The sequence below is a fragment of the Zalophus californianus genome, chromosome 2 (assembly GCF_009762305.2).
Source record: "Zalophus californianus isolate mZalCal1 chromosome 2, mZalCal1.pri.v2, whole genome shotgun sequence".
In the NCBI taxonomy this organism is placed as follows: domain Eukaryota; kingdom Metazoa; phylum Chordata; class Mammalia; order Carnivora; family Otariidae; genus Zalophus; species Zalophus californianus.
In genome coordinates, this window is record NC_045596.1 from 119455224 (window position 1) to 119480259 (window position 25036).

Sequence of the window (25036 nt, forward strand, 5' to 3'; positions counted from 1 at the left end):
ACATGTAAAACTTGAAGAGTAGATTTCATGGTAAGTGTTCCTAATGTTCTTTTCCCATAATAAAAATAAAGAACATACAGTGAAACATAAAGATATAATTTTAAAGTCTAAAAGAATATTAAAGATAGTGAACCCTCCCACCAGAACCAAACATTGGAGATGTGCTTCAACTCTTTCTCCTCTCCCCAAGTAGAAGCTAGGAGGAGGAGGTGTTCTCTGCACCGAACTAGGGGGAGGCACTATTGAAAGCCTGCCAATCCAAATCATTACCAAATTCTCAGTGCCCTAGACCTAATACCCTTTCCTGTCAGCACTTAGACAAGACGGAAACGAGTCTTCAGGCAGACCCTGGAAAAGTCTGAAAACTTAGATGTATGTATCATTCTTCTCTTTCCCTGCCTAGAGAGGATCCAGAAGCTGAGAGTTTTCTCTAGATCAAGCTGGGCTAAACTGAGAGGAAACTCAGATCACTGGGTACCACAAATTTTCCTATTGTCTTTGATGCTGGCTTGTTTCATACTCCCCTGTAGTGCAGGAGCCCCTTCACTGGTTTCTGAACTTCTCACAAAGGGACCTGATCCATGTATTGCTGAGTGGATGTCTCAGTTGGGTAAAGGAGCATGTGGGGCTTCCTATTTTCTATCTTGCTGACATCACTTCAAACTTAATTTTAATTACAAATCAAGGAAGTCTTACATTACCTGGAAGTCTTTGGAAAGTATTTTTATATAGTTGTTTCAATTAGAATTTTCTAAATAAATTCAGAAAACAAAAGTAGTTGTTAGTATGGCTGATTAAATTTCTATGACCTATGAAGAAAGTGAAGATGTGCAGTAAATTAAAATGTTTTTCTATATTTTAATTCATATGCACTTTTTAATGTGGGTAAAGATTTTGATTAGGCAAAGAAGAAGTCAAACTTTCACTCTTTACAGATGTGATACTCTGTGTAGAAAACTCAAAAGACTCCACCAACAACCCCGATGTTTATAGCAGCATTATCAACAATAGCCAGTATTACTCAGCCATCAAAAATAATGAAATATTGCCATTTGCAACAATGGGAATGGAGCTGGAGTATATTATGCTAAGTGAAATAAGTCAATCAGAAAAAGACAAATACCATTTGATTGCACTCATATGTGAAATTTAAGAAACAAACAAATGAACATATGGAAGGGTGATAAGAAAAGAGAGAGAGAAACAAACAATAAGAGACAAAGAGAACAAACAGGGTTTGATGGAGGGAGGTGGTTGGGGGATGGGCTAGAAGGGCGATGGGTATTAAGGAGGACACTTGTTATGACGAGCACTGGGTGTTATATGTAAGTGATGAATCACTGAACTCTACTCCTGAAACCAATATTGCACCATATGTTAATGAACTAGAATTTAAATAAAAATTTAAAGAGAAAAAATAATAATTAAATAACTAATTAAGACTTTATTTGATGATTATCTTTATGAGGGTAAATGGAGAAAATTAAATATTATAACAAAGGTCAAGTTTTATACATATAAAACTTTATGTATATATATGCATTTTATATTTATACATATATACAATATATACACAGACATATATATACATGCACACATATGTGTGTATGTATATAGACACATGCACAAACATAAGTAATAAAACTAGTTCTTTTCCCTTGAAAAAAGATAACCAAAATATAAAGAAAATCAGAAGGAAAATATATTCAATACATAAATATTATCTTTGAGGAATAAATAAAATATGTAAAAATATTTAAAATGTTAAAAAAGGTTTCTGTGACAGATCAGGAAAACACTGGTAAATCACCATCTAGATGACATCCAGTTATCAAATTTCAAGAGTTTTGGGGACGTTTGATATCATTTAAGAAGGACCACAGACTAGAAAACCTTCCTTTATTGAGTGGTAGAGATCATGTTTTTAGGTTTTGTTTTTACATTTTGCTTTTTCTGTGTGATTTGTTTTGTAATGGCATAGAAAAAGAAAATACAAATATAAAAGATTTGGGGTCCTGAGAAATATATTTATTAGAACTCTTTTGTTAACAAAAGAAAGAGAACCCAAACCAGAGTGGCATACATGAGAATATAAGAGTATCTCAAACACATAGATGCAGCTGGGCCTAGGAAAAATAGAACTAGTAATTCAAAAGCTTTTATGACTCTTTCCTCATCTTTTACCACATTCATCTGAAATCAGCTCTAATCTTCTTTCTATCTCTATACCCAGGTATTCTCTGTTTTTGTAATCCATAGGGCAGAAAACATGACCAACAATTAAGTCTAGTGTTGAAATTCAAGAGACCAGCCAGAATAAGACCAAAACTTTATAGCTTAATTTCAGAGAGTTTCCAGTTGGGCCAGCAGGGTACACAGGCATGGCCAAGAGTCCAGTTAACATGTCTGTTCTCACTTTAGCCATGTAGACTGAGTTAGTGGGGAATAGGAATGCTCCAAGATAAGTCAATGGGGCAAGCAATCCCACAAGTTTCCACTACAAAGAAAAAATGTCTGACATAGAGATAGTTTGAAATTTTCCAAAGATGGAAATAAACAATGTGATTTGACAACTTCTAGTTAGATTTTATTGCTGTTGTTTAAGTAAATGTTGTATTTATTACTGGTGAACTAGAAAGAAAAGATAGTAGAACATATAGTAAATGTTTAGACTAATAGTCTGTTCTTTTTGCCAGTGTATCTTATAAAGTAAAATAATTAGTCCAGAAACAAGAAGTCAACCTAGCAAATACATGCTAAATGAGACAATCATCTAGCACAGTGAACAGGAAAAGATGTGACTCTTACTATGGAAAAAACATTGAAACAATCAATCCATACAAAACAGCAATAAAGAAAATAAAATGAGATACTGTAATATTCTTAGCTGAAGAAAAATACAAAAACTAAATGTGGCATAGTGTTCTCTGATAAAGTATCTGTCTGTTTTCATTTGGAAGTTAGGTGCAGAACTGATCACCATAATACAAAAAATCATGGATTCAATAAAGTGAATATATTTCCCAGTGCAGACATAAAAGTATTGCAATCACTTTGACACATTTGGTTGAAAAGAACTTAATATTAATTCTTAGTGATGTACTATTTAATGAATGAACAAATAGAGTTTTTACACTGGAATTACATTCATAAACAAGAAAGCATAAAAAAATTCATTAACTACCAGCAAGTGTTGCAACCAGCAATATTATTCCTTGTAAAGTACAATATATTGAATGGATTACTGTGGAAGGCCAAGTGGGAAAAAGATGTTATGTGTCCATGCTAGCAGTTGTTATAGCAGACCAATACTATTTCTTTGAAAACCTAACCAATACTTCCCAGAAGTAGCATTCAGTAGTGAGATTCTAACAGTCATGTATGACTTTCATTTATGGAATTAAATGATTATTCCCTTACCCTTAATAATTTAATGTCATGTTACCTTCCTTTCCTTAAAACAACCAAATTCAAATCTCTTTCTCAGGTATCTTCAGATTCTAAGTCCTCTGCTACTTTAAGGAACAAGAGTTATTTTTTTCTCAAAATTCTTGATAGGTTAATATGCATACAGAAATGCTTAATATGCTCACCATAATATATGTAGTTAAAGCATTATTTTCCATCCACATTTATATTCATTACCTAGGCATCTATGTGGGATATTTACTAAGACATAGACATCTCTATGCCACTTGATCTATGAAACCAATCACTGCACTTAAAAATACTACATTATTTCAATATTCGAGGCAAGATGGTGGAGCAGTAGGGGACTCTGTTTCAATTGGTCCCCTGAATTTAGCTGGATATCTATCAAACCATTTTGAACACCCATGAAATCAGCCTGAGATGTAAGAATATGTATCTAGATCTCTATAAGCAGAAAAGCAACTGCTTTTTGCAAGGTAGGAGACATACGAAGTCATGAATCTGTGGGGAGATATTGGAAGAGGAACAGAAGGGGGAGAGAGCCTCTATCAGCTGGCTCCTGAAAAGTGCTATAACACTGCAGTGCAAAATTGGAACCCTTAGAAATCTGCTCTAGTGAGAGACGTCCCTCTCTGAAAGGGGCTCTGGAAATGAAAAGGCAGAATTCTAGGTAGGGCATTGTGGTTTTGGGATATGAGGAACCACAGAGCAAAAGGGGGTTCCTGAAATGGTAGAGGGCCCGAACATTGAAGCCAGGAAGCAGGTTATGGTCAGCAAGCCCAGGAAGGGGCTCTCATTTCCATCGCCTATAAACCGTAAGCTGGTCCGGTCGATAACCACTCTTTCCTTGAACTGCCTGAAAAAATCTGGAACTTGTGCCATGATCGGGCAAAAACTCAGAGAGTGGTAATCACCCAAAAAGGACATTAGAGTGGCACCCAGACATGATCCAGGAGCTTCGGGTGTGCACGTGAGCCCACAGCCACTCACGGTTTTAGAAGCACAAAGGGTAAGCACTCCGGGGGTCCCTGGGACTACCTCAGAGAACTGCTGTGGGCACGCACCATGGAAGGCTGTGGTTTTTGGTGATGCATACAGAAGAGGAGGCTGTTTGTCCTGGAGGGTTTATCAAAGACAGCAGACTTTGATTTTTCTGCTCTGGGGCAAAGGTTTGGGTGTGGCCATTTTTGTTCTGATCCTCAGAAGAAGCCCAGAAAACTCCAGGGAACAAAAGCCACACAGAGAACGAGTTTCCTGGTGCGGCAGGGGTGGGGCAACTCCGCCCAGGCAAGGTTACCTAAGAAACAGTGTGGCAGGCCTCTCCCACGGAAAACAGACTGGAAGAACAGGTGGATGACAATCCTATGGACCCCATAAGACTGTAAAATCCCAATGCCAGGGGAAAATAGTATTTTAAGCTCCACGTGTGGCCTCACAACTTATTTTTCAGATAAAATTCTCCTTTTTTTCCCTTATGCTTTTTCTCTTTTTTTTTCTTTTTACCTTTTCCTCGTTTTAATTAGATGTTTATTATATCAACTTATATTTCAGTCACTTTTTAATTTGTATTTTTTCACACCTATATTTTTTATAGCTATATGCTTTATTTTAGTCCTTTTTTCACTCTATTCAATTTTATATATATGTTTTACTTTCCTTGTAATTTTGGGATGTAGTGTCCTCTAACACATAGACCAAAACACACCCAGGAACAACTGGAACACCTTGGTCTGTCCACACTGAGATTATAGTTCCCCTTTCCCTTCCCTCCTTTTTTTATTTTATTTTTTATATTTTATTCTTGTGTTTCATTTTGGCTTTGTTTTTCAGTGGTGGCTTCTGACCACTCCGGATTTTGCTAGATTGCATCTTGCTTGGGTCATGGTTGATATTTTGGACTCAGCTCATTCACTCAACCATCCCTCAACAGAATGACTAGGAGGAGGAACTCTCAACAACAAAAAAGAAACAGAGACAATGTCCTCTGCCACAGAACTAACGGATATGGATATAAGGAAGATGTCAGAGACAGAATTCAGGATAGCAATCATAAAATCAATAGCTAGGCTTGAAAAAAGCATTAGGAACTGTATAGAATCTCTAAGAGCAGAAATGAGATGTAATCAGGCCAAACTTAAAAATGCTCAGAATGAGATGCAGTCTAAACTGGATACTCTAATAGCCAGGGGAAATGAGACAGAAGAGAGAATCCGTGATATAGAAGATAAGCTGATGGAAAGGAAGGAAGTTGAGGAAAACAGTGATAAGAGTGCTAATAACACATGAAAAAAAAGGATTGGAGAGATTAATGATGCCATGAAACATTCCAATGTCAGAATTATTGGGATTCCCAAGGGGGGTGGAGAGAGAGGCCTAGAAAGTATATTTGAGCAAATCATAGCTGAGAACTTCCCTAATCTGGGGAAGTAAACAAGCATTCAAGCCCAAGAGGCAGAGAAGACCCTTCCCAAAATCAATAAAAATAGATCGACACCCCAACATATAATAGTGAAGCTTGCAAATTTTACAGCCAAGGAAGCTATCCTGAGAAAAACTAGGGAGAGGATGTTCCTTACATAGGGAGAGAGGAACATCAGAATAATATCAGACCTGTCCACAGAAACCTGGCAAGCCAGAAAGGGCTTATTCAGGGTACTAAATGAAAAGAACATGAAGCCAAGAATACTTCATCCAGCAAGGCTGTTACTCAGAATGGATGGAGAGATAAAGAGCTTTCAGGCAGAAACTGAGTGACCACCAAGCCAGCCCTGCAAAAAGTATTAAGGGGGATTCTGTAAGCGAAGTGAGACCCCAAGAGTCACATGGACCAGAAAGAAACAGAGAAAATCTACAGAAACAGGGACTTTACAGGTAATACAATGGCACTAAATTCATATCTTTCAATAGTTACTCTGAATATAAATGGGCTAAATGCTCCCATGAAAAGACACAGGGTTTCAGATTGGATAAAAAAGCAGGACCCATCCATATGCTGTCTATAAGAGACTCATTGAACCTAAAGACACCTTCAGATTGAAAGTGAGGGGATGGAGAACCATTTACCATAGTAATAGACCTCAAAAGAAAGCTGAGGTAGCAATCCTCATATTAGACAAATTAGATTTTAAACCAAAGACCATAGTAAGAGATGTAGAGGGACATTATATCATACTTAAAGGGTCTATCTAACAAGAAGATCTAACAATTGTAAATATCTATGCCCCCAACATGGGAGTAGCCAATTATATAAACCAATTAATAACCAAAATTAAAAGAATATTGATAATAATACATTAATATTAGGAGACCACAACACTCCACTAACAGCAAAGGACAGGTCATCTAAACAAAAGATCAACAAAGAAACAAGAGCTTTGAATGACACATTGGACCAGATGGACTTTGTAGATATATACAGAACATTCCATCCTAATACAACAGAATACTCATTCTTCTTGAGTGCACACGGAACTTTCTCCGGAATAGATCACATATTGGGTCCAAATCAGGTCTCAACTGATACTAAAAGATTGAGATTATTCCCTGCATATTTTCAGACCACAATGCTTTGAAACTGGAACTAAACCACAAGAAGAAATTTGGAAGGAACTCAAACACTTGGAAGTTAAAAACCATCCTGCTAAAGAATGACTGGGTCAACCAGGAAATTAAAGAAGAACTTAAACAATTCATTGAAACTAATGAGAATGAAAACACATTGGTTCAAAACCTATGGGATACTGCAAAGACGGTCTTAAGAGGGAAATATATAGCCATCCAAGCCTCTCCCAAAATATTAAAAAAAATCCCAAATGTACAAGCTAACCTTACACCTAAAGGACCTGGAGAAAGAACAGCAAATAAAGACTAAACCATGCAGGAGAAGAGAAATAATAAAGATTAGAGCAGAAATCAATGAAATAGAAACCTGAAAGAACAGTAGAACAAATCAACAAAACTAGAAGCTGGTTCTTTGAAAGAATTAATAAGATTGATAAACCTCTGGCCAGACTTATCCAAAAGAAAAGAGAAAGGACCTAAATCAATAAAATCATGAATGAAAGGGAAGAGATCATGACTAATAGCAAGGAAATAGAAACAATTATTAAAAATTACCAGCAACTATATGCCAACAAATTAAGTGATCTGGAAGAAATGGATGCATTCCTGGAAACTTATAGACTACCAAGACTGAAATAGGAAGAAATAGACAATCTGAACAGACAAATAACCAGTAAGGAAATTGAAGCAGTAATCAAAAATCTCCCAAAATGGGGCTCTTGGGTAGCTCAGTCGTTAAGTGTCTGCCTTCGGCTCAGGTTGTGATCCCAGGGTCCTGGGATCAAGCCCTACATTGGGCTCCCTGCTTGGCAGGAAGCCTGCTTCTCCCTCTCCCACTCCCCCTGCTTATGTTCTCTCTCTTCCTGTGCCTCTCTCTGTCAAATGAATAAATAAAATCTTAAAAAAAAAAAAACTCCCAAAAAACAAGATAGCTGCCCAGGGGAATTCTACCAGACATTTAAAGAAGAAATAATACTATTCTACTGAAGCTGTTTCAAAAATAGAAATGGAAGGAAAACTTCCAAACTCATTCTACGAGGCCAGCATTACCCTGAGAGCAAAACCAGACAAAGACCCCAGCAAAAAGGAGAATTACAGACCAATATCCCTGATGAACATGAATGCCAAAATACTCAACAAGATCCTAGCCAATAGGATCCAACAGTACATTAGAAGGATTATTCACCACAACCAGATGGGATTTATTCCTGGGATGCAAGGGTGGTTCAACATTCGCAAATCAATCAACCTGATAGAGCACATTAATAAAAGAAAAGACAAGAACCATATGATCCACTCAATTGATGCAGAAAAGACATTTGACAAAATACAGCATCTTTTCCTGATTAAAACTCTTCAATGTATAGGGATAGAGGGAACATACCTCAATATCATAAAAGCCATCTATGAAAAGCCCATAGTGAATATCATTCTCAATGAGGAAAAACTGAGAGCTTTTCCCCTAAGGTAAGGAATATGGCAGCGATGCCCACTCTCACCATTGTTGTTCAACATAGTACTAGAAGTCCTAGCCACAGCAATCAGAAAACAAAAAGAAATAAAAAGCATTCAAATTGGTAAAGAAAAAGTCAAACTCTCTCTCTTCACAGATGACATGATACTTTATGTGGAAAACCCAAAAGACTTCACCCCCAAATTACTAGAACTCATATAGCAATTCAACGTGGCAGGATACAAAATCAATGCACAGAAATTAGTTGCATTGCTATACACTAACAATGTAACTGAAGAAAGAGAAATTAAGGAATCGTTTCCATTTACAATAGCACCAAAAACCATAAGATACCTAGGAATAAACCTAACCAAAGCAGTAAATGATCTATACTCTAGAAACTACAGAACACTTATGAAAGAAATTGAGGGAGACACAAAGAGATGGAAAAACATTGCATGCTCATGGATTGGAAGAATAAACATTGTGAAAGTGTCTATGCTACCCAGAGCAATCTACACTTTCAATGTAATCCCCATGAAAATACCATTGACATTTTTCACAGAGCTGGAACAAATAATCCTAAAATTTGTATGGAACCAGAAAAGACCCCTAACTGCCAGGGGAATGTTGAAAAAAAAGAAAACCAAAGCTGGGGGCATCACAATGCTTGACTTCAAGCTATATTACAAAGCTGTGGTCATCAAGACAGCATGGTATTGGCACAAAAACACATAGATCAATGGAACAGAATAGAGACCCCAGAAATGGACCCTCAATATCATATCTATGGTAAATTAATCTTCAACAAATCAGGAAAGAATATCCAATGGAAAAAAAGACAGTTTCTTCAACAAATGGTGCTGGGGAAACTGGACCATTCTCTTACACCACATACAAAGATAAACTCAAAATGGATGAAAGACCTCAATGTGAGACAGGAATCCATCAAAATCCTAGAGGAGAACACAGGCAGTAACCACTTTGACATCGGCCACAGAAACTTCTTTCAAAACATGTCTCTAAATGCAAGGGAAACAAAAGTAAAAATGAACTTTTGGGATTTCATCAAGATAAAAAGCTTCTGCACAGCAAAGGAAACAGTCAACAAAATAAAAAGGCAACCCACAGAATGGGAGAAGATATTTGCAAATGACATATCAGATAAAGGGCTGGTATCCAAGATCTATAAAGAACTTATCAAATTCAACACCCAAAAAAACAAATAGTCCAGTCAAAAAATGGGCAGAAGACATGAACAGACACTTCTCCAAAGAAGACATACAAATGGCTAACAGACACATGAAAAAAATGCTCCACATCACTAGCCATCAGGGAAATACAAATCAAAACGACAATGAGATACCACCTTACAGCAGTTAGAATGGCAAAAATTAACACAACAGGAAACAACAAATGTTGGTGAGGATGTGAAGAAAGGGGAATCCTCTTACACTGTTGGTGGGAATGCAAGCTGGTACAGCCACTCTGGAAAATAGTATGTAGATTCCTCAAGACATTAAAAAAGCTACCCTATGACCCAGCAATTGCACTACAAGTATTTACCCCAAAGACACAGATGTAGTGAAAAGAAGGGGCACATGCACCCCAATGTTCATAGCAGCAATGTCCACAATAGCCAAACTGTGGAAGGAACCGAGATGCCCTTCAACAGATGAATGGATAAAGAAGATGTGATTCATATATACAATGGAATATTACTCAGCCATCAGAAAGAATGAATACCTACCATTTGCATCAACATGAATGGAACTGGAGGGGATTATGCTAAGTGAAATAAGTCAAGTGGAGAAAGACAATTATCATATGGTTTCACTCGTATGTGGAACATGAGGTATAGCATGGAGGACCATAGGGGAAAGGAGGGAAAACTGAATGGGAAGAAATCAGAGAGGGGGAAAAACCATGAGAGACTCTGCACTCCAGGAAACAAACTGAGGGTTATAAAAGGGAGGGGATGGGGGGATGGGGTACCTGGGTGATGGGTATTAAGGAGGGCACATGTTGTGATGAGCACTGGGTGTTATACACAACTAATGAATTGTTGAACACTACATCAAAAATTAATGATGTACTATTTGTTGGCTAACTTAACATAACAATTAAAAAAAGCTAATATATTCAATACCCACCCAAAAATTTCACAAATTGGTTCCATGTTTGAAATATTAAATGGACAGATGTCTAAAATCCGAAGTTATGACTCCCAAACAATTAACTCATTCTTTTATGTATTTGCAATATTAAATTCTTGGCTTTAATATACAAACAAAATACTACATTATTTCAAAACCTTGGACAGAATACCTACATTTTAATTTTCTAAATATTTAAGAGAAAATTATATTTTGTGAAGGTAAGTTATCTTAAACAAGACACTAGTAAGTATTCAGATATTCTTGTAATGTTATTGAAATTAAATTTGTCAAAAGCAGGTATTTGGGGACATATTATTTTCCAGCTCAAGTTATGGTGAACGTGCTCTAACTGGTCTTGACACTGCAAAATTTTTTATTGAGGCTCTTTGAAACAATATTGAATTTAATATTAATAACTTGAAAGTACATGGAATTCTTAACTCTGCAATCCAAATGCGAAGACAAAATGTTCATTTCCTTTAATTTTTTTTTACCTATGAGCCTCTATAACAGTGTAATGCACTTTTCATTGTTTTAAAAATGATTTAAATACAACTCACGCTTGCTTTTGCAATACCACTCAGATCTTGCAAGATTTTATTAGTATTTTGTCATCTCTAATAATTTTACTTTTGTTCTGAACTTAGATCTTATAATTACAAAATTGACACAGCGTATTTTTTGATGATCATTGCTTGTTTTATGTCCTACTTGGAAAAGATTCTAATTAAACTCAGCATAAAAACAGACAATGAAATCATGAGATTTTTTTCTATAAAATGTTAAGTACAATAATCATGAAATGAAATCTCCATTTGATAATTTTAGTGTATTGGGTATATTCCAGGGCACTTTAGTTAAAAACACATCTGATACCTATAAAGATGGCATTTTTATATACCATTGAGTCTCTTGATAAAAAAACACTACTGGTTATGATAAGAACACAAGAGCTAGTTTCTTTCTTTTTCTTTCTTTCTTTCTTTCTTTCTTTCTTTCTTTCTTTCTTTCTTTCTTTCTTTCTTTCTTTCTTTCTTTCTCTTTCTCTCTCTCTCTCTCTCTTTCTTTCTTTCTTTCTTTTCTATTATTAACACTACCAGGAAATGCCTAGACTACACACATATCAACACGCATGTTTAATAGTAGTTAAAATGTTTCTAATTTCCACCAATCCAGGAATATGAATGATACTGGATTTCCCAGCAGCAATACTGGATGCTAAAAAAAAAAAAAAAAATAGAGCAATGTGTTCACAACTCACAGGTAAAACCAAGTATCTAAAAAATATAATTTCTCAGGTAGATTTTCTTAAGCTACTAAAGGATATATTACACTAAAATGAATAAAGCAGGAAAGAAGACATAGGATCTTGAAAAGGATCCAAGAGCAGAAAGAGGTGAAAGGAATTTGTATGAACTGGTCAAAAGGAAGTCCCAAGATAAGAGCTATGCAGAAAGCCTACACTACAGCTATCATGGAACAGAAAATGTAAGGTTCCAGAAAAAAAAAATAATACTTTTAGTAAAAAATAAAAAAATAAGTAATACTGCAGTTACTGGCAGATTACCTTAGAAGTTTGACGGCTTTGAAAATTATATTCATAAATATTTTACAGAGCTGTTAGACAGTATAGAAAGACACAGCTTTTGACTTAAATAAAACTACGTAAATGGGGAAAAAATAAGGCAATTGTCAACTCCAAAGGGGAAAGATCTAATGACAAACTGTATTGATGTTAAAATACTTGGTCCTTAATGGGTATTAAGGAGGGCACATTCTGCATGGAGCACTGGGTGTTATGCACAAACAATGAATCATGGAACACTACATCAAAAACTAATGATGTAATGTATGGTGATTAACATAACAATAAAAAAATTTAAAAAAATACTTGGGCTTGGCGGTGAAAGATATCCACACACACATTTCCATAATAATAAAACACCAAAAATAGATTTAACCCCCAAAATTGTGATATTATATTGGGGAGTAGAAAAAGGATAAAGAGCAGGAATCTTCACCTATTTGAAGAAGTCAATAGATATTGCCTAAAAAGTAAAGAATCAAGAGAATAGTTTGCATATATTGAAAAATACAGAAATAAATGCCAAGCATAAAATAAAAACAGTAAATGTAAAGTAACTGCCCCTGAGGAGAAGAAGTTAGGAAATAAAGAACATCACCAAAAGATAGAAGGATGTTTTGGAGATTCTGGGATAATAAGGTGACCATATATTCTGGTTTGTCCAGCGTAGTCTGAGTTTATAGAGTTTTTCCTCAGTATTATTCCTGTCCAGTTTAGCATTTTCCTTGATTACTCATAGTTAATGAAGTTTTGTTCTTAATAGTTGCATTAAAATAAGATGGTTGGGTTTGGCAGAACTCTACTTGGATCTTCCAGTTTCTGACATGGCTTTATTTAGTGACTGAGAGATTCATGTACAGTAGAGTTCTCACCTTAATAGGGGAGTTAATCTGTAGTAGTTAATTGGGTATAGTTAAATTTGAAAAGTAATCAACAATAAACTGCCTTTCTTCACTGAGATTTTCCAGACACAAAATAACAAATGCTACCCTCCAAGAGAGCTATCAGACCCTTGCCTATGAAACCAAGTGTCTGTCAACACAAATGATTAGGGCAGTCATCCCTTACAAGTCTCAAGTGGGTAGTAGGAAAAATATTCTGTGCCTCTACCCTGTGAGTCAATTGACATAATGGCTAGGTGTACATGACTCATGTCAGGGTCTGCAAGATGAAAGAAGCTACCAGACCACTAATTTGAGGAACAGAAAAAAAGATCAGTGTGAAACATGACAACTTACAGGCTAGATATATATGAAATATATGTAAGAAATAAAAGCAGAGTAGTTCTTCTGTAGAGTAGATAGACATTAGCCTGAATGCTATATGCTACAGTTTAGTTGTTTATTATATGATATAAATCTACAACTATTTAGCTTATCATTTGGTAATGCTTTTTTATTTTACATATTCTTTCAGCAGCAATGACCTCAAAAAAAGTACATATTTAATCAAAATTCATGCTAAATTTCTCTCAAAAAAGTTATAAAAAATGTACAACTCACTCAAATGCTTACTATCCTCCATGCCAGGAGGATTACAGAGATCTCATTGGTTGTATTTAAAATCAGTAATCAGAAATCTGCTCAAGAAATGCCAACATCCATTTTTAACTATTGATATTTATATTAACAAGACTGTGTCTAGATATGACAAAATGCACAGTTACAGAAGGTACATCACAAATTTGAACACTACATCTGAAACTAATGATGTACTATATGCTGGCTAATTGAATTTAAATGAAAAAAAAAGAAAGTGCATCACTTATTCTGTGAAGCATGACTTTTCATTTAGATCAAATGACAGTGCTTCTCTATTTAGCTGATTTTCTTGTATAAAAAAATGAAGTGATAGCTGTTAACATGGCAACTCTATTAGCAAAAGCAAAACATCATAAACAGTTAATTATGCCAGTTTCATATCTGTGCTATCAGATCCTTCAAATACAAAATGAGTTAATTCTAATAATGGTTTGATTTTTTTCACACAACCTATGGAATCAAAGTGACACTTAAAAATTTATACTATTTAAGATGAAACATCTGACATTATCATGAATGCTATTGAGAAAAAAGTATTTTTTCCAGTAAAAATACCTATATACAAATTTTGATGGAGTAGAATATATTATCATGATAAGAACAATGTTCTTACTAAATTGAAAATATATGATACAGGCATATACTTAGAACTGACTGTGGTACACACATAATTCATAATGGAATCCAAGCAGTTAAAAAATAAGCAGAGGTCTTAAAATTTTACAAAAAAAATTATAAATATTTTATATATGCAACTGACTACAGAATTTTGCAACAAAGCTAAAGTGAAAATAAAACAAGAGCCAAAAAAAAAAAAAAAGAGCTTCCACAAGGCAGTGTAAATTTTCTCTTTGGTACCTCCCTTCAAATATTTAAGTCTTTGAAGAAAACTTTTTTTTTAAAGATTTATTTATTCTAGAGAGAGAACACAGGGGGTACAGAGGGGTAGAGGGAGAGGGAGAAAGAGAATCTCAAGCACACACCCTACTGAGCACAGAGCCCAACACGGGGCTTGATCTCACAACCCTGAGAACATGACCTGAGTGGAAATCAAGAGTCAGATGCTTAACCAACTGAGCCACCCAGGTGCCCCTGAAGAAAACCTTTGTAAAACAACCTAAGTGTCTTTTAAAAACATGGAACTTCTTGTTAGAAAGTCCTTTACATTTAGATTACATCTTGTTCAGAGTAATTTAAAAATCAATAATTGCGGGTACCTGGGTGGCACAGTGGGTTAAGCATCCGACTTGGTTTCAGCTCAGGTTGTGATCTCAGGGTCATGAGATTGAGCCCTGCGTTGGGCTCCATACTCAGCGCAGAGTCTGCTTGAGATTTTCTCTCTCCTTCTGCCCCTCCTGCTTCTGCATGCTCACACACTCTCTCTCTCATTCTCCCTCTCTTTCAAATAAATATATTTTTAAATCATTAATTAAAGATTAAATAATTAGAAGACTAAAAATCTTCAGGTTTTGGAGCTTTTACTGAATTGCAAATAAATTTCTTAAAAAGAAAGTTTGCAAACCAGAAGATACTGTAATATACCACTACAAATGTAAAGTAAGCAAAAAAATCTATGTGACATTGAATTTGGTGATGTTTTCATATTAATACCAAAAGCACATTCTGTGAAAGAAAAACTTGGTAAGTTGAACTTTTATTAAAATTAAAATTTTCTCTGCAGTGAAAGAAATGTGTAAGGGAATAGAAAGACCAGTCACAGACTGGGATAAATTATGTGGAAACTACATATCTGATAAAAGTTTTGTATCCAAATTATAGAAAAAATTTTAAAACTCAACAATAAAAATAACTTTTAATGGGCAAAATATCTGGACACCTCACTGAAGATGCCATACAGAGGGAAAATGAACATGAAAATAGGCTCAAAATCATTTGTCATTAGGGAACTGCAAATTAAAACAACAAATAGATACCACGACACAACCATTAGCATGGCTAAAATCCAAAAATTTAACAATGCCAATTACTAGCATGGCTGCAAAGCAACAGAAACTTTCATTTATGATGGTGAGAATGCAAAATGGTTTAGCCACAACACACACAAAAAAAGTGATTTAGACACTTCGGAAGACAGTTTGACAACTTTTTTTTTTAAGATTTTATTTATTTATCTGAGAGAGTGCATGAGAGGGGAGAGGGTCAGAGGGAGAAGCAGACTCCCTGCTGATCTGGGAGCCTGATGTAGGACTTGATCCTGGGACTCCAGGATCATGACCTGAGCTAAAGGCAGTTGCTTAACCAACTAAGCCATCCAGGCGCCTCCTCCCCACCCCCCAAGTTTGACAATTTCTTACAAAGCTAAACATACTCTTACTATACAATCCAGCAGTCATACCCTATTTACCCAATTTATTTGAAAACTTCTATTCACAAAAAACCTACAGACTTCAGGTTTCTGGTTCTAAGTGTAAGGAATTTGGAAGTCACCACTCTGTTCTAACAACAAGTAAAAAGCTAAACAGCAAACAACAACTGAAAACTCAACAGTTCTTAGATCCATAAAAGAGAGGAGGATACAGGGCAAACCACTGTCCCCCAAACTGGTGAGTCAGACAGGCAGATACAGGAGTCATGGCTTACCTGAACAGAGACCTACAACCAGAACCAGTGCTGCAGTAGGAAAAACTGAACTGTAATTGATGAATTGCTCTGTGCTCAGTGTGAACAACTCTGACAGTTAAAAGACTACAGGGAGATGCATTCATGGGGGGTGGGGAGGCATGATTCCTGTGCTTTTGTGAGTTTTACCTCTGGAGCTCAACCAGATTCTCACAGTAAATAGTAGAGAAAATTCCCCTCATACTTCCAGCAGCAAAAGGCAAAAAGGAACCATTTTGAAATATGCCAAAGCACTCTTTTCTTCTTAACAAGGCCAGCCCTCAGGAGAAACTAATTAGCCAGAGCCGAACTGGCTGGGGTCTTATCAGAGCCTAACCCACCTGGTAGGAGGGAAATACACAACACTAATCAGCAGTAGCCATCCTCATTTACCTAAGGGGAGAGAAAAAACAGAAACTGTTTGAAGTTCACTGTCCAGAGGCATAGGCTCACTAAAAACTGAGATCTAATTATAGGACTATAGAACAACTTACCTTCCCCATACCTTGCCACCACATAAGTAAAGGCCTATTTACAGCAGTTCCTTGTTCATGTCCAGCTATTAAGAAAAAATTACAAGGTATACTAAAAGGCAAAAAACACACACGCAATTTGAAGAGACAGAGGAGGCATTAAAACCAGACATGGCAGGAATGTGGGAATTATCAGACTAGGATTCTAAAAGAACTATTATTAATACACAAAGGGCTCTAATGGATAGATCAGGCAGCATGCAAGAACAGATGGGCAATGTAAGTCGAGATGGAAATCCTAGGGGAAAAGAAACTAAATGCTAGAGAACAAAAACACTGTAAGAGATATGAAGAACACCTTTGATGGACTTCTTAGTAGACTGAACACAGCTGAGGAAAGAATCTCCAAGCTTGAGGATCTCAATATAAACCTCCAAAACTGAAAAAAAAGCAAAAAGAACAAAGAGAAAAAAACAAAACAGGGAACAGAACAGAATATCCAAGACGTATGAAACAACTATAAAAGGTGTAACATACATGTATGAGAATACCAGAAAGAGAAGAAAGAAAAAGAAAGAAAGAAAGAAAGAAGAAAGAAAGAAAGAAAGAAAGAAAGAAAGAAAGAAAGAAAGAAAGAAAGAAAGAAAGAAAGAAAGAAAGAAAAAGAAAGAAATAGAAGAAATATTTGAAACAATACTAACTGAGAATTTCCCCAAGTTAATGTCAGATACCAATCACAGATCCAGGGAATTCAGAGACATCAGGCAGAACAAACTCCAAAAGACTACACATAGACATAGTATTTTCAAACTACAGAAAATCAAAGATAAAGAAAAAATCTTGAAAAAAATAACCTACATACATATATTTATAGTTTTACCCATAATTGTCAAAAACCAGAAGCAACCAAGATCTTCAATAGATGTGGATAAACAACTATGCTAAATCTAAACAATGTAATGTTATTTAGTGATAAAAAGAAATGTGCTACCAAGCTGCAAAAAAACATGGGTGAATTGTAAATACATACTGCTAAGTAAAAAAAGAAGCTAATCTGGAAAGAATAAATAATCAAAACTTGTATAACATTCTGGAAAAGGCAAAACCATAAAGATGATTTTAAAAAATCAGTGGTTGCCAGGTATTTAGAGACAAAGAAATGTTACATAGGTGAAGTACAGGGATTTGTTTTAGGGCAGTGAAATTATTCTGTATGATACTGTAGCAGTGGACACGTGATACTATGCATTTGTCAAAACCCAAGGAAATTTACAGCACAAAGAGTAAACTTTAATATATGCAAATTTAAAAAATGATTTAGAAGGTTGGGAGAATACACAGCGGAATGCAGAATGTGACAAAACAATGTAACTGTATTACAAATGTTTGAAAGAATTACTAAATGGGGCTGAGGAAGAAAAGACCTTAGTAACTTTGGAAATAAGTGGAGGCTGTAAAATGAAAGCCAAACTAAACTATATATAAGCACTGTACTCCAGATTATATTGCTTGCTACAGAGGTACAGACTAGTAATTCTGATACACATGTATACTGAAATTAAGCAATTAGGTAAACAGATGGCAGAGAGTGAAAGCCAGATTTGTCACTTAAATCAGGTTACACATAAGCAAGGGGAAGAGACTAGAAGGATCCACATGGCAAGGAATCAGGGTTGGAGACATCAGTATGAACTTGTGTTTACTTATTTTTAAAGATTTTTTTATTTATTTGACAGAGAGACACAGCGAGAGAGGGAACACCAGCAGGGGGAGTGGGAGAGGGAGAAGCAGGCTTCCCGCTGAGCAGGGAGCCCAATGTGGGGCTCCATCCCAGGACCCTGGGATCATGACCTGAGCCAAAGGCAGATGCTTAATGGCTGAGCCACCCAGGCGCCCCATGAACTTGTGTTTAGCTTAACACAATACAGATGGTTACATAAAGAAATATTTATATTTATAGATATTTCCATATTTATGTTTTTCTATATAAATTTGTAGATATTTATAGATGTGTGTATATATACAGATTAGTATGACCCATTTGTTCCCTTCCTTTGGCGGCTGAGAAAGCCAAGAAGCAACATCACCCTAGTACTACTGAGCGTGCCAGATCTTAGTTTCTAATACTACTACCAACAAAAGGAATCAGAATTTCTTAGAATGGCTGAGTCTAGGGCTGGTACAGGAAATACACAAAATGAGAGTGTATGTCTGGTACTTCCAGAAAGTAAAAAACAGCTGGAGAAAAACAAACAAACAAAAACAAAAAACAAAACAAAAAATTGAGGCAATGATTGAAGGGTTTGTCAAAAGGATATATTTTAAATTTTAAAATATATTTTATGTTATATTACTATCACCTAATAATTAAAGTATGGAGATAAACCATAAGCAATTGATTTTATAATAAATAATATCTTGATTTCTATATAATGCTAGGTTCTAAGTTTTTGTCAAAAATTTTATTGGTGTTATTTATTAACTTTAATGATGGCCCATGAGGGAGATAGAAATGTTACCATCTCTAAAATCAAGATATTGATAGAAAAAGTGACAGGTTTGTGGAACACAGAACTGAGAGCCACACTTTACAGTTACCAATTATTTGACATTGTAATGATTTTTGAGACTAGTATTCATTGTATTTCAATTCTACTCCCATTGAACTTTGTGTTCTTAGAAAAAAGGAGGGAAAGGCAGGCCCCATTCAATGCAAAATAGTATTCAAATATAGGCAAATTTAGAACAATTGTTTTAAGACCCCATTAGTTAAGAAAAAGAAACTAAAGGGGCGCCTGGGTGGCTCAGTCGTTGCGCGTCTGCCTTCAGCTCAGGTCATGATCCCACGGTCAGGGGATCGAGCCCCGCGTCGGGTTCCTGGCTCTGTGGGAAACCTGCTTCTCCCTCTCCCACTCCTCCAGCTTGTGTTCCCTCTCTCACTGTATCTCTCTCTGTCAAATAAATAAAATCTTTAAAAAAAAAAAAAAGAAAGTAAAGAGATCTTGGATATATTCCAAAATGTTTTAAAAGAAAACAAAAGCTAATTCTTTAACAAACGATGAATAAGGGATACGCACTGCAATGTCTTTTTTGTTTTTAATTATCAGAAATTATACAGGCTGGACTAATTTCACAGAAAGATTTAAGGACTAGAAATAGGAAAATCTCTCTACTTAAGATCCCTCCTTAGCTCTCTGATACAAAATACAATGAAGAATACATTATCTGGTGAGTTGAAGTATATTAAATAGCTAATTGGGATCATTAGACAGTTCCTCAATTATTTAAGCAATTGTGGCAAGAAAAAAAAATATTTTTTCCAGAATAATCCGAGTAAGGGTGGCCATAACTCTCATTAATTTATTCATAGCCATACAAGATAAAAGATCCTACTCAGACACTTTTCCTGCCAGCACGACAAATAGCTAATATTATTTAATATCTTCTTTCTAACCTAAAACCTCCATTCATTTCTGTGCCTCCTTCTACCTCATAGCCTTCCCTATTTTGTTTTCCAGACAATAACTCTTGCATTTGCTTTCAAGTTACCCAACAGGACTTCAGAGCTCCTCCAACCCTTGATGCCTCTGGAGTATGCAATATTTTAAAGTGACCTCTCCTCCCTATTGATATTTCTACCACAAGGAACAAACCACACATAGCTACAAAAACTGAACATAAAATGACTACACGTGTCTACTCAACTCTGGAAACACTCCTGGGCCCCCAATCTAACTCAGTCACATTATTATATTCCTCATTTACTGCCTACCTTAGCTGCCCTCTATTCCAAGCTTGAAACCAGGATACATTCTTCTCTAGTACAGGGTCACAGATTAGAGACTTCTATGAGGGTCATTAGGCAAGGAGTACTAATCACTGTCCTTTGTTTGCTTCTCAACTAAATCTCCTTTGGATTTGAAAACCAGGACTCTGATTCCTCTATAGTCTCAGCTCTCCTCCCCTTGAGGACTTCATTTGTTCTGTCTCCATCACACCATAGCTGAACTCATCAAATTTCCCAAGCTGAGCTCTGGTGCAAATGACATATACCCTCAAGTCAGTTGGGAAGAGAATTGGTCACAAATCTTTGAAGCCCATTCGGCAATAGTTCTCAAAATATTTAGTTTGTAGCACTCTTTAGAATCGGAAGTTTTGTCAGTTCAGTGCTTGGAAAAGATTAAAAGACTCAAATCAATTCTAACATCTCAACAATAATGTAATCATTCTTATAGCTGGCATCTTTACTCCCTAGGATTTCCTTCCATTGTAATGGGCAGGTGATCATTCTGAACACCACCAGCAAGAGAAATGACAGATGCCTTTCCCAGGATATTCTTGGCAGATTCAACAAATCTCTCTTACTTACTGACTGAAATAATCTCCCAAAGATCTCATTCTTCCTCCCCCATTTATTTTTATTTTGTTACTTAAATTCAAGTTAGTTAATAAATAGTGTAGTACTGGTTTCAGGAGTAGAATCCAGTGATCCATCACCCACATACAACACCCAGTGCTCATCCCAACAAGTGCCCTCCTTCATGTCTATCACCTATTCAGCCCATCCCCCAACCCATGCCCCCCCAGCAAGCCCCAGTTTGTTCTCTATATTTAAGAGTCTCTAACGGTTTGTCTCCCTCTCTGTTTTTATCTTATTTTATTTTTTCTTCCCTTTCCCTATGTTCATCTGTTTTGTTTCTTAAATTCCAAATATGAGTGAAATCATACCTTTGCCTTTCTCTGACTGACTTATTTTGCTTAACATAATACACTCTACTTCCAACCATGTTGTTGCAAATGGCAAGATTTCATTCTTTTGAAGCTGAGTATTAGCCCATTCTCTCTCTCTCTCTCTCTCTCTCTCTCTCTCTCTCTCTATATATATATATATATATATATATATATATATATATATATACACACACACACACATCCTCTTTATCCATTCATCAGTCACTGGACATTTGGGCTCTTTCCATAATTCAGCTATTATTGATAGTGCTGCTATAAACATTGGGGAGCACATGCCCCTTGGAATCAGTATTTTTATATCCTTTGGATAAATACCTAGTAGTGCAATTGCTAGTTCATAGGGTAGCTTTATTTTTAACTTTTTGAGGGATTTCCATATTGTTTTCCAGAGTGGCAGCACCAGTTTGCATTCCCATCAATAGTATAAAAGGGTTCCCTTTTCTCCACATTCTTCCCAACATCTACTGTTTCCCAAGCTGTCAATTTTAGCCATTGTGACGGGTGTGAGGTGGTATCTCATTGTGGTTTTTATTTATATTTCCCTGATGATGAGTGATGTTGAGCATCTTTTCATGTCTCTGTATGCCTTCTTTGGAAAAGTACCTATTCTTGTCTTTTACCCATTTCTTGACTGGGTTATTTGTTTTTTGGGTGTTGAGTTTAGTGAGTTCTTTATAGACTTTGGATACTAGCCCTTCATCTGACATGTCATTTGCAAATATCTTCTCCCATCCTGTTGGTTGTCTTTTGGTTTTGTTGACTGTTTCCTTCACTGTGCAGAAGTTTTTTTTTATCTTGATGAGGTCCCAATAGTTCATTTTTGCTTTTGTCTCCCTTGTCTCTGGAGATGTGTCTAGTAAGAAGTTGTTGCAACTGAGGTCAAAGAGCTTGCTGCCTGTGTCCTGCTTTAAGATTTTGATGGTTTCCTGACTTACATTTAGGTCTTTCATCCATTTTGAATTTATTTTTGTGTATAATCAAAGAAAGGGGTCCAGTTTCATTCTTCTGAACATCGCTGTCCAGTTTCCTCAACACCATTTGTTGAAGAGACTGTCTTTTCTCCATTGGATATTCTTTCCTGCTTTGTCAAAGATTAGTCGGCCATGCAGTTGTGGGTCCATTTTTGGATTTTCTATTCTGTTCCACTGATCTATGTGTCTGTTTTTATGCCAGTATCATACTGCCTTGATGATTATAGCTTTGTAATACAGCTTGAAGTCCAGAATTATGATGTCTTCTACTTTGCTTTTCTTTTTCAACATTACTTTGGCTATTCAGGTTCTTTTGTGGTTCCAGGCAAATTTTAGAAATGTTTGTTCTAGTTTGTGAAAAATGCTGGTGTTATTTTGATAGGGATTGCACTGGACATGTAAATTGCTTTGGCTAGAGCATTTCATCCTAAAGCAGCAGAATACACATTCTTTTCAAGTGCACATGAAACATTCTCCAGGGGCGCCTGGGTAGCTCAGTCGTTAAGTATCTGCCTTCCGCTCAGGTCATGTTCCCAGCGTCCTGGGATTGAGCCCCACATCAGGCTCCCTGCTCTGCAGGAAGCCTGCTTCTCCCTCTCCCACTACCCCTGCTTGTGTTCCTGCTCTCACTGTGTCTCTCTCTGTTAAATAAATAAAATCTTAAAAAAATAAATGAAACATTCTCCACAATAAATCACATAGTGGGTCAGAAATCAGGCTTCAACCAGTACAAAAAGATTGAGATCATACCATGCATATTTTCAGACCACAATGCTATGAAACTTGAAGTCAAACACAAGAAAAAACTTGGAAAGATCAAAAATACATGGAGGTTAAATAATCTTACTAAAGGATGAATGCACTAACCAGGAAATTAAAGAAGAATTAAAATACTTGGAAGCAAATGAAAATGAAAACACAACAGTCCAAAATCTTTGTGACACAGCAAAGGTGGTCATAAGAGGGAAGTATATAGCAATCCAGGCCTCCCTCAAGAAGCAAGAGAAGTCTCAAATACACAGCCTAACCTTACACTGAAAGGAGCTGGGGAAAGAACAGCAAATAAAGCCTAAAACCAGTGGAGGAAGGGAAATAATTAAGATTAGAGCAGAAATAAATGATACAGAAATTTAAAAAAGCAGTAAAACAGATCAATGAATCTAGGAGCTTGTTCTTTGAAAGAATTAAAAAAATTGATAAACCCCTAGCCAGACTTATCAAAAAGAAAAGAGAAAAGACCCAAATAAGTAAAATCATGAATGAAAGAGGAGAGATTACAATCAACACTGAAGAAATACAATTATAAGAGAATATTATGAGCCATTATATGCCAACAGATTGGACAATCTGGAAGAAAAGCATGCACTCCTAGAAACATATAAACTTCCAAAATTGAAACAGGAAGAAATAGAAAATTTGAACAGACCCATAACCAGCAAGGAAATTGAAGCAGTAATCAAAAATCTCCCAACAAACAAGACTCCAGGGCTGGATGGCTTCCAGGGGAATGCTACCAAACATTTAAAGAATTAATACCCATTCTTCTGAAACTATTCCAAAAAATAGAAATGGAAGAGAAAGTTCCATTTCATTCAAATTCATTCTATGAGGCCAGCATTACCTGATTCCAAAACCAAAGATCCCACCAAAAAGGAGAATTGTAGACCAATATCTCTGATGAACGTGGATGCAAAAATTCTCAACAAGATACTAGCTAATAGAATCCAACAGTACAATTAAAAGGATTATTCACCATGATCAAGTGGGATTTATTCCTGGGCTGCAAGGATGGTTCAACATCCACAAATCAATCAATGTGATACACCACATTAATAAAATGAGAACTATATGATCCTCTCGTAGATGCAGAAAAAAGCATTTGACAAAACACAGCATTATTTCTTGATAAAAACCCTCAATAAAGTAGGGATAGAAGGAACATATCTCAAAATCATACAGGCCATATACAAAAGACCCACAGCTAATACCATCCTCAATGGGGAGAAACTGAGAGCTTTTCCCCTAAGGTCAGGAACACGATAGGGATGTCCACTCTCACCACTGTTATTCAACATATGACTGGAAGTCCTAGCCTTGGCAATCAGACAACAAAAAGAAAAAAAAAGGCATCCAAATTGGCAAGGAAGAAGCCAAACTTTCACTCTTCACAGACAATATGATACTCTGTAGAAAACCCGAAACACTTCACCAAGAAATTGTTAGAACTGATAGATGAATTCAGCAAAGTTGTAGACATAAAATCAACGTACAGAAATCTGTTGCATTTCTATACACCAATAATCAAGGAATTAATCCCATTTACAATTCCACCAAAACCCATAATATACCTAGGAATAAACCTAACCAAAGAGGTAAAAGATCTGTATGCTGAAAACTATGAAACATGGAAGAAATTGAAGAAGACACAAAGAGATGGAAAAACATCCCATGCTTTTGGGTTGGAAGAACAAATATTGTTAAAATGTCTAT